We start from the raw sequence: 11,266 nt of genomic DNA, 5'->3' as shown, positions 1-11,266 counted from the left end.
GCCAGCACTTGTAGTGAGGCAGCTACAAGCCAGGGGGCTACTCACAGCTGGAGAGAGGCTCGCAAGGGGTTCTCCCCCAAAGCGTCAGAGGCACACCCACACTAACCACACCCTGATCTTGTGCTCCCGGCCTCCAGAACGGACCAAAACAAACCCACTGCCATCGAGGCCATTGCGACACATAGTGACCCCACGGGACAGGACAGAACTGTCCCTGTGGGTTTCTGTACATCCTTGCTGTTGTGAAGTGACATCGAGTCAGCTCTGAACCATAGAGACCCGGGCACAACAGAAGGAAACACTACCCAGTCCTGCGCCATCCTCACAATTGTCCCCATGCCTGAGTTCACAGTTGCAACCACTGTGTCCATCCATCTCCTTGAGGGCCTTCCTCTCGTTCACTGCCCTCTACCAAGCATGATGTCCTTCTCCGGGGACTGGTCTCTCCTGACATCATGTCCAAAGCTTATGAAATGAAGTATCACCATTGGGCACAGAAAGCCTCATCTTTCTCCCAAGGTAGCAGCTGGTGGTTTCAAACCGCCAACCTTGTGGTTAGCAACCCACATGTAACCACAATACCAGCAGGGCTCCTCCAGAGCTCAGAGGCATAGCTAGTGCCTAAATGAGGAGCCCTGGTGGTGTAATGGCTTATGCAAGGGGCTGCTAACTACAAGGTCAGCAGTTCAAAGCTATCGGCTACTCCTGGGGAAAGATGAAATTTTCTACTCTTGTAAAGAGTTACAGTCTTAGAAACTCACTGGGGCAGTTCTACCCTGTCGTAGAGGGTTCAGTGAGCCGAAGTTGACTCGATGGCAGTGAGTTTGGTTTTTTGTCACAGACAGAACGTGACTCAGTAGATGCTGTGAACCACCATCAAACCTGCTGCCACCAAGTCCCCTCCAACACGCAGGGACCCCGTGTGTGTCTCCGTAGAACTGTGCTCACAGGGTTTCCGGTGGCTGGTTTTCCAGAAGTAGATTGCCAGGCCTTTCTTCCTAGGCACTCTGTCTGAGTGAACTTGAATGCCTAACCTTGGGGTTTGCAATGTATTCTGCAGACCTTTGCATCACCCAGGACTCCCTTTGCTCACTGCCTTAACAAACTATGACCACTGGGGGGCTTTCAAAGACAGACACGGATTTCCTCAGTCTATGGAGGTTGACACCCTTCTATAGGCCCCTCTGCCAATTCCCAGCATCTGGAGCAACCATGGGTGCGCCGCTGCTGTTTGTGGGCAGATGTCCCCCCACTCCTGCATCTTCCCAGTGCATCTCTCTGTCCAGACTCCTAACCCGAGACGACATTCAGAAGTGAAGTGGGATAAACTATACCCTACTCTAGTGTGACTCAGTTTCCAAGCAGGGCCACAGTCACAGGGATTAGGGTTTCCACATAACTTTGTGAGGGGATCCAATTCGATCCATGACAGCCCTGAATATTCCAAGAGATTGTTATTGTTCTAAGAGAGCATTATTGCCTCATTGCTAACTAATAGGTTGAAATGAGATTTTTTTTTAAAAAACCTCTTGGGCCAAGCCTTTACGTTTGCGTGGATTCAGAAACTGGTGTCTTGACCCGGGGTCCTCTGCAGAGACCGTGTGGACATCCTAGATCTTCGATGACACGCAGGGCCCCTGGTCCTGAACAAGATCAAACTCCCCCCTCTGACCAAGAACACACCTTTTAGAGATTTTTCCAACTTTCTGCTCAGAGGCTCTTTGGGCGTTGAGCTATCGCCCCCCCCCCGCCCCCCTGCGCCTTCACTGAGCTCCACTCCCAGGGCAGACCGCAGAGACCCAACAAAGGTAAGTGGAATGACCTAGGGTCCACTCGAGCCCCAGGCCACCCATTGGCTGTGTCAGTGGGCATGTACTCTCTTTCTCTCCATCGTATTTTGGGGAGCCAAGTAGGGGGCACTGGGTCAGGCAACAGGGTGACACAATCACACACTCTACTACTAGTCGGAAGGTCAGCAGTTTGAAGCAGCCCAGAAGGCCTCCAAAGAAAGGCCTAGAGATTTGGAGCCTCGGAAACCTCTCCGAGCACAGTTTACGCTGCACACAGGGGGACGGGGTGGGGGGACGGGGTGGGGGGCTTCAAGAGAAGGCCGTCGGATGCCATCATCGACACAATCAATTTCAGAATGCTGTCTACATTCTTGTACCCGCTATGATTAGCTCCCCGATGCCCATCAACCTCCCTGCCATCACCCTAAGGAACCATTCATCTCATTTCTGTCTCTGGATTAGCTGGCCTGGATCTCATATAAGAAAGCCATACAAAGGAAACGCAGCAACAGACAAGCAAATAAAACACAGAAAAGCCTCAATACAAAGAAAGCAGTTGGCTAGGGGGTGAGGGGAGATAGGGAACTGGGTTCCACCTTGGTCTTCCCTATCTTTCCGCCCCTCCCAGGCTTCTTACCCTTTGTCCTCCCCTGGGTCTCCCTTAGGAATTCTGAGCCCCAGGGAGGAGGTGCACTTGATGGCCCCGCTGAGGCCATGGAGGTGACGTGAGCCCACGGTGGCCCCTGTGCGCAGTCAGCTGTGCTGTGCTGGGTGGTAGAGGCTGAGAACTTCTGGAAGGATCAACTGGGAAAGCAAGCTCCAAGCTAAAAGAGACTAAGTGAGCGGGTGAAGAAGTCGGAGCCTTGCCAGGGGCTTGGCGGGGGGTGGGACTGGGAGAATGAAGCTCAAAAACAGACCCAGGTGCAGGAGGGGCAGTCCCCGTGCAGGTGGGGCAGCGCCGCCCATCACCTGCCTTACCCTTTCCCTCCACATGGGCGCGTCATCTTCACAGCCAATGAAAATGCTCCCAGCCAGCCGCTGAGCCCAAACCCAAGTAGCAAAACACAGTTAGTACCCCTCAGGTGGAGCTGTGCCCCAGAGGCTGATTCAGGGCCAGTAGATACCAGGCCGTTCTTCCAAGGGCCTCCGTGTGGACTCGAACCGCCCACCACGTGTGCAGGGGAGGCTGCACATCACAGCCTCTCGTGAGCTGGAAAGGGGGCCAAAGTGCAATTGCTTGAAACACTTGGGGAGGTGGGGGATGGGTCCTTTCTCTTCAATTTGAATGGATCGCTAATGTTTAAAAGTCAGATTTCCCTGGAAACACGCAGCCTTGGGGCTTCTCGGAAAACCTGGCCAGCTGACAACACACGGGCTGCATTTCAGGGGCAAGGGTCACCAGGGCCTGTAGGTCCACCCCTTTGAGGAAGCCAAGGGCAGGAACAAACCTGCTTTCAGCTCTAGGGCCTCCCCTGCGGGTGAGTTCCGAGTTCACTGTGGGTTAAAGCAAGCAGAACTGAAACACAAACGAGGCCTGGGGCGTGTCTGAGCTCGCTCCTGGTTCGGTTCCCCCAGCCTCCTCCAGCCCTTACTCTGTCCCTGGAACGCCCTAGATCTGGGCCATTACAATTCTACTTTCGTTCAAGAGTAAGAAAACGGCTCGGAAGGCACATCTGACCTCCTCTGGCTTCACAGGGAGCAGGAGAATCCATTCCTCACCAGCCCAAGGCCTATGGCCGGGAAGTAGAGGTCACACGTGCCTCCTGGGGTACACGGGGGAGGAGGAGGTAGGAGAAAGTAGTGAGAGTAGAATGAAGGTCGGACATGATTGTGGGGCAGAAGGAAAGTAAAAAGAAATAGAAGAAAGACCTAGGAGGCAAAAGACATTTATTGAGGTATAAACATAGGCATGTAATATATTAATGTAACGATAGGGACATAGGTCTAGGTATATATATGTAAATGTTAAGTATTAAGGTAGCAGATAGGCATTGGGTCTCTACTCAAGTACTCCCTCAATGCAAAAACACTTTGTTCTAATAACCTAGCATTCTGTCATGCTCACCATCTGGACCGGATTGCTGAAGTCAAAATGGGTGCATAAGCAAATGTGGTGAAGAAAGCTATAGGGGCTCGGGTCTTAAAAGTTAAACAACTGACCATCTGGCAGGCAACAAAGCCCACATGGAAGAAGCACACCAACCCATGTGATCACGTGGTGTCGATGGGATCGGGTATCAGGCATCAGAAGACCCAAAACAAATATATCGATGCAAATGATGGGGGTCAGAGTAGAGACCCAAAGCCCATCTGTAGACAATTGGACATGCCCTCACAGAAGGGTCCCAGGGGAGGAATGAGCCAGCCAGGGTGCAGCACAGCACCGAAGGAACACACACCATGCCTCTAGTTCTTTAACGCTTCCTCCCCCACTATCATGACCCCAGTTCTACCTTACAAATCAGACTAGGTCAGAGCAGATAAGAGCTCTTGACACGCGGAATCCAGGACAGATAAATCCCTCAGGAACAATCATAGGAGTAGCAATACCAGGAGAGTAGGGGGAAGGTGGGAAGAGAAGGGGGAGAAATGAGGAACTGACAACAATGATCCAGGTCTACCCCGCCCCCCACGGGGAGGAACAACAGGCTGTAAGATATGAAAATAATCAGGGGTCTACAAGGATGGGAGGGTGGGAGAGGGAGTGAAAAGACAGGAGCTGATATCAAGGGCTCAAGTAGAAAGAAAATGTTTTGAAAATGATGATAGCAATGTAAGGTCTCTCTCTCCAGGCTAGATTCCAACCTCGGTCCTTGGCTCCGCACGAGAAAGATTTCACGCCGAAGCCAGGCTCGTGATCCAAGTGAATTTATGAGAGTTAAAAGAAGCTTCAGGTTTTAGCGACACCCATAGGATTCCTTTGACCATGCGGCCTGGCAGAGGCTGCTCAGGGTCACGCAAGGATCTCTCTCCACCCACGAAGACGACCAGACCAGCCAAACAAGACCCTCTCCAAGACGACCAGACCAGCCAAACAAGACCCTCTCCCTTTCGGTTCCTGCCTTCTTAAGGGTTCCCCTGGGGAGGCGTGGTGAAAGACCCCAGGTTGATCCCATTGGCTGAATTGCAGTCACCTGGCCCAGGTGGGCTGCTCCAGGTGTAACGCCCATCTGCGCCTCCGGCGGGAAAATACAGTTTTGTCCTTTGCTGGCTCTCCTGGGCATGCGTAAATGGACTTCCCAATTACCTAGGCTAAGCTACCTAACAGCAACATATGTACAAATGTGCTTAATGCAATTGATGTATGGATTGTTCTAAGAGCTATAAAAGCCCGCAATAAAATGATTAATTTTTTTTTAAAAAGATGGTCTCTAATTCAGGCAGGATATACAAAGGAGACCAAAAAGTTCATGGAAAGTGGAATTAAAAGATGGTAAAATTTTTACGTGAACTGTTTGGAGATTCCCTCAATGTAAGCTGAGGGCTGTGCTTCAGTTTTTGTAATTTTGCTTTCCTTTTGTTCAGCTTCAACCTGAATTTTCATATCAGCAATTGATAGTTTCTTCCGGAATTTGCCCACCCCTGGGGGTTGTTCTGACGGATGATAGTGAGCTCCCCTTGGTCTTTGTCCACACATGTAGTCCATTTCATTCCCTCTGTGTATTCATGTGGTGAGGTCCATGTTCATCAACTCCAAAACCAAACTCATTGCCGCTGAGTGGATGCTGACTCATAGTGACCCTCTAGGACAGGGTAGAACTGCCCCTGTGGGTTGCCGAGCCTGGAAACCTTCACAGAAGGGAAAGCCTCTCCTGCAGAGCGACTGATGGTTTGAATCACTGGCCTTGTGGCTAGAAGTCCAACAAGTGACCTGCTGTGCCACCGTGGTGCCACATGTAGAGGGACTGCTTACTCTGTTGACAAAAGGTGCTTTCAATGAACAGGTCCTGACTCTGCAAAATGTTGTCATATGCCTCCGATGCCACTTCTGTCACCAAGGCCATATTTGCCAATGAATGATACTTGTTTCCAACTTCCTTATTCAAATCATCAGTAATTACTCATGCATCTCACTAGTAGATTTGATCAGTTTCAGAGTACAGAAATTGGTAAAACTCTTCAATGTTTTCCAAGTTGGTCTTAGTGAGTGGTACATAAAACTTAATAATGTTAAAAGTGTGGTTGACTCAGTTGACAAGAAACAAATCCAGGGACACTCATAAGAAAGAACTTTATATCAAAGAGTCATTGTACATTGAGAAAACATCCCAGCCCAGTCCAGATCAAGTCCATAAGTTCGATATTAGCCCATCAGTCTGATATTAGCCCATGAATTTCTCTTCAGAATCACACAGCACATGCAATGATGCCGAATGCAGGAAGATCACAGGCTTGAGGGTGGAAAGGCCTGTGGATCCAATGGCAGTGGGAGCATCTCCAGGGCTCGGGCTGCTGTCAGTGTGGCTCCACATGCCTTGTCAACGGGAATTTGAAGCTGAGAGAGTTGGCCGCCTCTTCTGATGGCGGAATCAAGAGAAGGAAAGTTCCCAGAATCCTCCTGAGAAGGCCCCACCCAAAGTGACCTGATTGACAGGCTAGAATCCACCCCTTCATTCTTTTATCAAGTTAACATGAAAATTGTGTAACTACTACATATATTAACTGGTCTTCCTGTAGGCATAGGAAGGCTATCTCATCGTTGATTCTTGTACTTTTGTACTTCAGGGTAGAACTTGGCTTCTGTTTTTGCCGATGTTGTTCTTGGCAGAGCAGGTCCGTATGTCCACTTCAGAATGGCCATTCTGTCTAGGAAGTAGGAAATCTTTATGTGCTCCATTTCATTTTGATGGCTTCCAATCTGCCTATGTAGATTCATAATTTGTACATTCTACCTTCTGATTATTAATGGGTGTTTTGGAGCTTATTTGCTCTCATTAGGAAACATGTCAGATCAGAAAAGGATGGTTCTGTGTAGTTAGATTTTACACCAAGTTGACAGTCTCAGTAGAAGTGGGGGGTGGAGCCCTACCTGTCAATCTGCTGGCAGCCTGGTGATGCCTCCTTTGGGGTGTGGCCTTTTAAAGAAGAGAAACAGTGAGAACCTCTCTCTTCTTGGTAGGATTTTGTCTACCCCATGTGGGAGGCTGACCCAGTCTGTGTTGCTGTTGGCATGTTTCTGCACCCGCTGGCCTGAACCCACTCAGCCACTACATGATTCCCATGAAATGGATCAGCACATGGTTATTCTGAGAGGGTGGAGGTTAAAGACCTCCCAAATGCCCAGTTTTCCCAAACAACCCTCTCGCTCCACCATCTCTAGTATCTACCTCCCCCTTCTCCTCTCGGCCTTCTCCCTCCTATCTCTGAGTTCTGGGATTCAGGCAACATCTCACTGAGCTCAGGTTTATCAAGACAGTGACTCATGCCGTTGTGATGCTGGGAGCATAGTTCACTGATATTTGAAACACTTGCTAGACAGGTGCACAGGTTTCAGGGGAGCTTCCAGACTCAGACAGGGTAGGAAGAAAGGACTGGCGACCTCTATCGGACTATTAGTCCATGGAAACTCTACGAATCGCATCAGAATATTGCCTGATACAACACACACACACACACACACACACACACCACCACCACCCCATCAGCTGGACTCTTAAGTTCCCAAGACTCTAAGTCTTTAGAGCAAGTCTTGGACTCAAAATGCAGAGTGGTGATGACAGTAGGCTCAAGCTGACTGATGACCCTAAAGAGGGAGTTGCTGAAAGGACAGCAATCAACAACTATGCTTTCTTGGGGCTTGATGGGATTCAAATTTGCCTGTATAGACACTTTGTACCCCCTGCTGGGTACAAATTAAACTGGAATCTGTTTTGGGACACCTTGGGGCAACTTTTTTTTTTTTTAAGGAAAGTGTGAAAACTTTCTATATATATTTAAATCATTTTATGGGGGTCATGCAGCTCTTAATCACAATACATACCTACAAGCAGCGACCACGCCCACAGAAATGCCTGAGTGTGGCCAAATGACTCCTCCAGGCAGAAGTGCCAGGAAATTCCCCACAGCTTGGCAGTTCTTACTCATCCATCATCAACAGCCCAGCGAAGCCCCAGTGAGTTGGCATTTGGTGTGGCTACAACACCCAGTCATTCATCTCCTTGATAAGGGTGTTAGGTTTCTGGGGTGGTTTCCCCCTCGTTCTTGCTTCTCCATGCTGAAAGGATTTACGCATACTGGAACAGGAGCATGGAGCCAGTGTGCAGAGCCAAGAGCAGGATATCCCAAGACAGTGAGCAGGCTGAGAGTGGGCAAGCAGGCCGGCACCTGGGAGGAATCTCACCCTCCCCTTGTGGCAAGACAAGAGACAAAGGGGTCTGTGGCCTGCTCTTATTCCCTCCCATCCCCACTGGCTGGGAAGCCGTGGTTGAGGGGACTTGGCCAGTGGTTCTCAACCTTCCTAATGCTGGGACCCTTTCATACAGTTCCTCAGGTTGTGGTGACACCCCCCCCCCCACCATAACATTATTTTCGTTGCTACTTCATAACTGTAATTTTGCTACTGTTATGAATCATAATGAAAATATCTAATATGCAGGATATATTTTCATTGTTAGAAATTGAACACGATTAAAGTATAGGGATGAATCGTAAAACAATATGTAATTATATATTGTGAAATATTTATTTCTAATTACAAATAAATGAAATTTTGTCGTGTAGCATGGGTAACAGTCTTCATGATGGGTACTCATATGTGGGTGTATCTCCATGTGGGTGGACCCGCTGAAAGGGTTGTTTGACCTCCAAAGGGGTCATGACCCACAGGTTGAGAATCTCTGTTATTGGCTGAGTTTAAGTGTACTTGTGTAATGCCAGGTCGCTAATGTCTAGTAAATGCACCCAGGTAGGCTACCCAACGGGGCCTAGATTACTTGGGACTGAGCGTGTTTCATTTTGGATTTTCCCTTAGGTATCTAATTAGTGTGCCTGATTTCTCTCCAACCCATTTATTGTGGCATGGACAGCTGATTTGTGTGTGGTGTAGGCATTTAGGGGAGACAACCCCCCTTTGTCCCTATCTAGCTACCTTTCAAGAGGATGTAGTTTGTCATATTGGAATGTTGGTTGGAATGTTTTCTTCCAAACCCAAACTTCCCCGGTTGTTGCTTTCCTTGAAATTCCGCCTCTCCATTGGGCTAAGCAGGGCTGACACCTCACACACTCTACCTTCAGAGAAGACGAGTTCCTTCTGCACACCCCCAGCCACTCTGTCGTTTCAGAACTTAGACGTGTCCAGAACTTTTTTTTCTTTCGTCAGCTCTGGTTCTTATTTTCTAGTCCTTTTAGTTATTGGTTTTGGACTCTGAAAAAAACAACAACAACAACAGAATCCCTTCTTTTGTCTTCCTGGGCTTATGTTCATTCCAAAATGCATCCGATTCCCTCTTGCTCAGTGGTGAGCATGTATTGCCGGTATTGCTGAGCCACGAGTCTGACTCCGTGACTGCGCGAGTCAGAGCAGAGCAGCCTCAGCGTTCTAGGCTGTCAGCCGTGTTATGCTGTCTGACTGACACTTAGGTACGTGTCACAAGTGTAGCCAAGTCAGATTCACGTCTACTTTTCCTCCTTCCGTTTCAGACCAATGCTCAGGTCTGCCGGGTAAGGAAGCTGGAGAGGCTTATTATTATTATTTTAGGCTGTGACCCTGCTTGCTCTCTCTTCCATTTTAATTTTGTTTCTATTTATTTATATACTAGTTTCCGCCCCCCCTTTTTATTTGTGGAATACATACCAAGAAAAACACATTCTATGGAGCTGCACCTCCCACCTCCTGGATCCAATGACTGTCTCATTATAAACCCTCCCACATCTATGGATCTTTGCTTTCCAGCCCCATTCCTTTCCGGCTCGCCACGCCCCACCCCCATCCTGGCCTCCCCGTGGGTGGTCTTTACAGTCTTAGCCTTTGGTGCGGAACCAGGCTTCCTTTTCCTTCCTTCCTAATCATTGTCATAAAATCTGATTGACGAGCCTGCCGTGCATAGTTTTCTCTCGAGTTTTGTGCCCGTCTTGAGGATTCTGACTGCCCATCGTTGTTTTGAAGGGTGCGTAATATTCCACTGTGGAATATGGCAGAGCTTGTTTATCCGTTCCGCCACAGACAGGGTGTTTGATTGTTTCCATCTCGGTGCGGTCATAGAGCTTTCTGCAATCCACATGGATGTGCACATGTCTGTCCTGTGTTGTTCTCTCTGTCTCTTCAGGGTAGAGAGCAGGGAGAGAGATGGCAGGATCCTCAAGTTTTTGTCTTTGCATTTGGCTCAGGAAGTGTCGTTCCGACTTCCAGAGTGGCTGTACACGTCCGCCATCCCAGGGGCAAAGATGAAAGGTCCAATCTCTCCACATCACATCCTCTCTCGCCTCCTCTGTTATCTATCTATCTACCTACCTATCTATCTACTCTATTATCTATCTATCATCTACTCTATTATCTATCTACTTTATTATCTATCACTTTGCTAAGAGTATCAGTGTGAGCGTCCCATTGCTGTTTTAATTTGCATTTCTCTTATGGCTGATGGGCGAGAACATTTCTTCATCTGCTTGTTGGCTACCTGGGTGTCATCGTTCGGGAACTGTCTGTCCGTGTCTCGTTAGGCAGCAGGCCTTATCAGGCCCTTCTCCCACAGAGCCTCGCTGCGGGCTCAAACCGGCAATCTTAGGTTAGCACTTGAGCCCTAAACTGTTGTGCAACCAGCGCTCCCGTTGCCAATGTGTAGGAGCCAGTCATTGTGTAACCTAGTGAAATCCACTCTTCTCAAATTCAGTCTTGGAGCAGGCTTCCCTCACCATCCATCCCTCTCTTAAATGACATCTATTTCCTCTGCAGTGGAAGCCGATTTTGAACTGACCCTTTGAGAACCTATGTGGAGGATGGCCCTGTTTGTTTTCCGTGTGTGCTTTGCGCCTTCGCACAGAGCAGTCCTCTTAAAGCCCTTTATTGAACGCTCGCTGGCCTGACTTTGCGCACTGTCGTTTTCCTCCACGCACATTGTACAGATGACACAGGCACACAATTAGCTGGTGAGCAGTTCTAGTCCTGGGCCCTGCCTTTCTCCCTCCTTTAAGTCGGCATGTAGGCAAATGTCACCTCTTCAAAGACACACTTCACCTCTCTCACACCCCCTCGAAAAGTTGCCAGTTCTAACTTCAGGAGGCCCCACATGTTAGGGAGGGGAGCTGACACAGCTGGGTGGTCTCCCTTGCTGTGGTCGTCATGAATGCTGATGGCAGCCTCTGTCTTCTGTTTCTCCTCCGTGGAGCAGAAGAAATTTTGTCTTGATCCTGACAGAACTCCCCCCCCCCCCCTACCACTGGATGAATATTTAAGGGATGGGGAATTTCCCCAGGGAAAACAGTGGGGTCTGAGGAGCAGCTGGTACCTTTTGGCTCTTCGGGGCAGAAGCAACACTTCC

The sequence above is a fragment of the Tenrec ecaudatus genome, chromosome 10 (assembly GCF_050624435.1).
Source record: "Tenrec ecaudatus isolate mTenEca1 chromosome 10, mTenEca1.hap1, whole genome shotgun sequence".
Lineage (NCBI taxonomy): Eukaryota > Metazoa > Chordata > Mammalia > Afrosoricida > Tenrecidae > Tenrec > Tenrec ecaudatus.
Note: the sequence above shows the minus strand (reverse complement) of the source record.